Source organism: Mytilus galloprovincialis, chromosome 11 (assembly GCF_965363235.1).
Source record: "Mytilus galloprovincialis chromosome 11, xbMytGall1.hap1.1, whole genome shotgun sequence".
Lineage (NCBI taxonomy): Eukaryota > Metazoa > Mollusca > Bivalvia > Mytilida > Mytilidae > Mytilus > Mytilus galloprovincialis.
This window is the reverse complement of record NC_134848.1, coordinates 82,712,290-82,718,751: the sequence shown is the minus strand read 5'-3', so window position 1 is coordinate 82,718,751 and position 6,462 is coordinate 82,712,290. Positions and strand designations below refer to the sequence as shown.

At 32.0% G+C, this 6,462-nt stretch overlaps 1 long non-coding RNA gene across 1 annotated transcript; it reads left to right on the top strand.

Annotated features, from left to right (window-relative positions):
* The first annotated feature begins 508 nt into the window (after nucleotides 1-508).
* Nucleotides 509-6,107, top strand: LOC143052907 (uncharacterized). The gene is made up of 4 exons (XR_012971289.1): nucleotides 509-635; nucleotides 2,030-2,195; nucleotides 4,492-4,591; nucleotides 5,768-6,107. It is a non-coding gene; the product is annotated as an uncharacterized LOC143052907 (long non-coding RNA).
* Nucleotides 6,108-6,462: the final 355 nt, after the last annotated feature.

The window sequence follows — 6,462 nt, the reverse complement described above, 5'->3', positions numbered from 1 at the left end:
TGGTTTTAGTTGGTATATGTAGATTGAAATCCGTGCTTAGTAGCTTATTGGCAGACTCATGGCTCATTGAGCCAGGATCTTTATTCGATATATGGTAAAATAAAGCTCTGAAGTTATGCGTGTGTGCCTTTTGGCGTTTTTAGGAGGAGCAGGGTGCCGCTACCCGCCCTTTTCAGGAGATACATATATGATAAATACATATACTTTTTACAAGCATAAGTCCAAACGTTCGCTAACTAGCGCCCTCCCCCTCCTCGTCACATACTTAACCTTTTTTTTCAAAATCCTGTTTCTACACTTGAATCGCAATTTGAAGTAATAAGTTTGATTAGCAAAGTTGCATATTGGTTTGAAAGACATTGATTAAAACAACAAAAAGCACTTAATGATGAGTTTATTAATAAGGGTCACATCTATAAATATACTGATATTTATTATAGATAAATCATTTGTAAACAATTCAAAGTCCAGTGTGAGAAGGATAATATATACTTAGTATGCGAATACCCAAATATAATAGTCTTGTTTACAAATAGTCAGACATAAGTTATCATACATGTATGTCTATTTGTGTAAATAATATAAACTGAATAAAGTGCAAAGTTGGTCTCTTCAACTAAAAGGATGGATTAAAGGTGAGTTTAGAAAAACTATTGGGCAAATTAAAAATAATGTATTATTCTGAAATCTTAGGCGCTTAGATATATATACGAATTGTTATTGACATTTGAATCTATTTTGTGTTCTGTTAAATTGTTCCTTTTAAAATTGTTATACGATGATGACTGATGTACCCATATTTTGACTATTTTATATATTGTGTCTGTGTAGTTAACGCATCAATGTAAATATAACGGAATTTGATGAGACTGTCATCAAAGTGAGAGGGTTAGCGCTATAAAACCAGGTTTAATCCACCATTTTCTACATTTGAAAATGCCTGTACCAAGTCAGGAATATGACAGTTCTTGTCCATTTGTTTTTGATGCGTTTTGTTATTTGATTTTGCCATGTGATTATGGACTTTCCGAATTGATTTTTCCTCTAAGTTCAGTATTTTTGTGATTTTTCTTTTTATACATATTTTAATCTTGTAATCATCAAAACAGGATGCGTAGGTTTAGAGTTTGTCGGACCAAGTTTTGATTGACTGGCGTTTGCTATTTATCGTTAGAAAATTAACAAACATTAACAAACTTTGAAATTCGCTGGCGTTCAATTACGTTGATATTTATTTTCTGTTGAAACTGTATCAACTCCACAATTGTAGGTCTAAAAAAAGCATACAAAATGGTTGTAGAATTTATATTAAAAAAATGGAAGCAAATGTTGATGCAGAAATACAATACGTTTTTAAAGATCTCATTTCAATAAAGATAATATTTTATTATTACGACCGTTTTCTTTTTCTTTTATATAAATACAGAATTCTTGTTGATTGGTAACTTTTTTTTTAATAGAGATTTATTTAAGGGAGATAACTCTTATAATTCAATTCATTAACGATTGATCATAAGGGACTTTCATTTGCTTTTTTTTGTACATGTACCTTCTGTTATGTGTTTTTTTTTCTCGTCTCTCTACATATATATATTTCGTAGTAACTCAGTCAACCAAAACCAACAACAACAACGATTGATCAGTAGATTGTTCTGTTTTGCAAGAGCTATACTCTCATATATTTGTTTAAATTCTATCATTAAGTTTTTCTCCTATTTAGATAGAAATGCCTTTTCCCTGTATTGTCTTAACGATATGTGTCAATTGTTCACTACCTATAGCTTGAAAACACATTTTAGTGTAATATTGAAAATAATACGATTTTAACTACATTTGGACCAAGAACGAAAACAAATCTGTCTTTTTTGTGTATTTATATATATTTATCTTAGAAACTACTGTTTGTGATTGTTATGCATATTTTGTGGAAGCAATATATATATGTCAGGTATTTTCAATTTCGTTATATTCATATAAAATTAATACTAGTATTTTGTATTATAACTTTTTCTGTAATATATTTTATGAGTGGCTCACACATATTTCATTATCATGATGGTGCCTGTCTGAAACACATTAATAAACGGAAGCCAACATGACTGCAGGGACTAAGAAATCAACAGCAGCGAATACTACCCTATCATCAACGCTATATACAACCCTTACCACAACAGCCTCAATGACATCAACAACAGGTGCGTGCCCATGTATTTTAGTGGAATTTTATAATTATTTAGACACAATCTATATTGGTGTTGTCCATTCGTTTGATGTGTTTGAGCTATTGATTTTGCCATTTGATGAGGGACTTTCCATTTTGAACTTTCCTTAGAGTTCAGTATTTTTTTTATTTTACTTTTTACTACTTATTTGACAGGGAAAACAAAAACAAAACAAAAACAAAAACGAAAAAGTCAGATTTTTATAAACTTGTTGATTATTTCTACCAATTATATTTGTATCCCTCTACAAAACGCAATCGATTTGTAGTTTTTTCTGTAATCCCTCCTCAGCCCTCACCTCCAACAACTTATAGAGAAAGATCTGTGTAGTCACAGTATAAAGAAAGCTTTGATCTTCGGAGTTCAGTATGTTTGTGATTTTACTTAGCTTAAGAGTAAGAAACAGTAGACCTAGACTACAAGGATATATTATGAGTCATTCAGTACGAAAAAGTACAGAAGTGTGTTTTTGAATTTCATAAAACTAATCTCATCTTTTTAAAATGAAAGTTACGTTGTTAAATATCATATAAACCAACAGTCGGGACTCGAAGTATTGTCCCCATTAAAGTACATTGGTTTATGCTTTGTAAGAAAGAGCCTTATCCTTACTGCTATATTCATGTAGGAGAACATACTCAATTGCCAAGTTAAAACGCTAATACCAAACATGGACACTACAAGAGTGCACACGCTGAAATGTCTCGCCTTCTGTACTAATCATTGATATTTTGTTGATAGTCCTAAGTATAAAGCTAACCTTTATTACAACTGTCACATAAACTTAACGTTAGCCAAGATAACTAAACAAAGACCAATGAACCTTGAAAATGAGGTCAAGGTCAGATAAACCATGCCAGGCAGACATGTACAGCTAACAATGCTTCTATACAACATATATAGTTGACCTATTACCTATAGTTTAAGAAAAGACTAAAACACAAAAACTTAACACTGTGCAATGAACCCTGAAAATGAGGTCACGGTCAAATAAAACCTGCTCGACTGACATATAGATCATAAAATATTTCCATACACCAAATATAGTTGACCTATGGCATATAGTATTAGATAAAAAGACCAAAACTTAAAAACTTAACTTTGACCACTGAACCATGAAAATGAGGTCAAGGTCACATGACATCTGCCCGCTAGACATGTACACCTTACAATCATTCCATACAACAAATATAGTAGACCTATTGCATAGAGTATGAGAAAAACAGACCAAAACACAAAAATTTAACTATAGCCACTGAACCATGAAAATGAGGTCAAGGTCAGTTGACACCTGCCAGTTGGACATGTACACCTTACAGTCCTTCCATACACCGAATATACTAGCCCTATTGCTTATAGTATCTGAGATATGGACTTGACCACCAAAACTTAACCTTGTCCACTGATCCATGAAATGAGGTCGAGGTCAAGTGAAACTGTCTGACAGACATGAGGACCTTGCAAGGTACGCACATATCAAATATAGTTATCCTATTACTTATAATAAGAGAGAATTCAACATTACAAAAAATCTGAACTTTTTTTTCAAGTGGTCACTGAACCATGAAAATGAGGTCAAGGACATCGGACTTGTGACTGACGGAAACTTCGTAACATGAGGCATCTATATACAAAGAATGAAGCATCCAGGTCTTCCACCTTCTAAAATATAAAGCTTTTAAGAAGTAAGCTAACGCCGCCGCCGCCGCCGCCGCCGGATCACTATCCCTATGTCGAGCTTTCTGCAACAAAAGTTGCAGGCTCGACAATAAAATCATCAAATTATAAAGGCATTGAGCAAAATCTAAATCTATATATCACAAGTCTGCTACCAACAATTGTGCACATTTTATTAGAATTTCTTTAATACTTCGTGTTTGTACCTCTTTTGTATCCACTGGCTCAAAAATTAAGTGACTATTTTCCCGCTTTTTAGATTTAACAAAATACCAACAAGCAGGGGTTTGCACAAGCAAGCTGTTATATAATTAAATATAAAAAAGAATGGTACGACTATTGCCACAATCATACAATCGAACTTAAGTTTGCTCCTTTGAATACAACGGACACCCTAATATGTAATGTTTTAAAAGATTAGCAAAACCAAAGCATCTCTAATAAGTAACCATTATATTCACATATATATTAAGCAGTATCTAAATATTTGATGCCTTTTTTGCTTTTTGCCATCACTTTAACCCAGTTTTTATCGATAAGTATCTAAAAATCGTGTCTCAAGTTTTGATCTTTGCCAAACTTTGTCTTGTAGGCCCAGCACTAAGTAAGAGCACATTTATCGATGCAGATATTGATGTAGTGATTGTTACCAGTGCCGCGATTAGTTTACTTTATTATTTTACCAAATATAGGTATGTATGTGTACAAAATCAATCATTATAATATTTTATATATTTATCTATATATCATATATACATTTACTTCCAAAGCAAGTGTAAGACCTTATGATAATGACTTGGCCTTGAATCCATGTTATTTTACTTAATAACTAAATCACAACCAAATGTTACTGGCAGACGGACATACAAATGCCGATAGTTGCAAAACGCTTCTTTTCACAATATAATTGAGTTGCGTCAGATAAAAAATGTAAACATATACATATATAAGACTTTGATCGATTTTGGAATAATTATGATACAAAAGATCCATTTTGGTTCGTTTTAAAGGGTTGTCTTCTTATGAAAACCTACTTTTAGAACAATTATAGACTTTCCGTAGAAATTCTTTAACAAAAAATAGGTTAACAGAAGTATTGATTTTTGTTTGCATAAGGTCGAGTTCTATACGACGAAGCTCATATAATTAATGTAAAAAAAATAATTTATTATGAAATATACAAAATTTTACAAATAACAAAAATCAAAAAGTTTGAGTAATAACACAAAGGTTTGTATTGTAACACAATAGTTTACAAACTTAGGAAGAAATATATAAAACAAGTTGTGGTGGTGCGAATACGCTTCCATGTATAATATGAATAACAAATTTTATTTATTCAACTTTGTACTTGTTTGGCTTTGTAACTATTTTGATGTGCGCGCGTCACTGATGAATCTTATGTAGACGAAATGCGCGTCTGGCGTATTAAATTATAATCCTGGTACCTTTGATAACTATTTACACCACTGCTGGTGGACGTTACGTCCCCGAGGGTATCACCAGCCCAGTAGTCAACACTTCGGTGTTGACATGAATATCAATTATATGGTCATTTTTATAAATTTCCTGTTACAAAACTTAGTATTTTTCGAAAAACTAAGGATTGTCTTATCCAAGGAATAGATTACCTTAGCTGTACTTGGCACAACTTTTTCGAATTTTGGATCCTCAATGCTCTTCAACTTTGTACTTGTTTGGCTATATAACTATTTTGATGTGAGCGTCACTGATGAGCCTTATGTAGACGAAACGCGCGTCTGACTTCTAAATTATAATTCTGGAACCTTTGATAACTACCAATTATTAGAATGAGGCACTCCAAAAGTTACGCGTTTTTTTTTAAATTTTTTTTATTATGGTTTTAGGAAAAATATATTTACTTTTTGCCGAAATCTCAGACGACGAATTTGGTATTCTGGATCACACTACAGTCAATACAACACACAAGGAGGAGGTGAACCAGGTACAGAAAAATAGTTGTTTTCGGATGACAGTCCGATTACGATGGATTTGTGTATGAAGAGATTTGCTATGTTTGAGAATTCAGACAAGCTAAAAAATAAAGAGTCAATAACAAAATTGTAAACCGCAACACGGACACATAAAGATGTTCTAGATCTGAATCTCAGAATTAAAATGATCAAAACAAATCCGATATATGTTTAGTTTAGAAATGTTTTTTTGAATATAATTTCTAAATGGAAAGATTTTGTTAAATTTGTCAAAACCTGACACAGTAAAATAGTGCAAGTCAGAACTGTTCCTGCTTAACGAACGAGAACGTGGTAATGGAAGATATTTAAACAAAAATGTTTTAGAACGTTTTTAGACCTTCAAATTCATTAATAGTTTACTTACTGTGTAATTTGTTCTGTCAAAAACAACCCAACAAATTTAATTAAAACTCAATATAAATCCTTGTTATTACAATCAGAGGAAATATAACTTGCACCAAGAAGATGCTAGAGAAGAGAAAAAATTAAAATCATAAAAGTACTGAAATCCAAGCAAATTCAAAAAGGAAAGTCCCTAATCAAATAACAAAATCAAAAGCTAATAT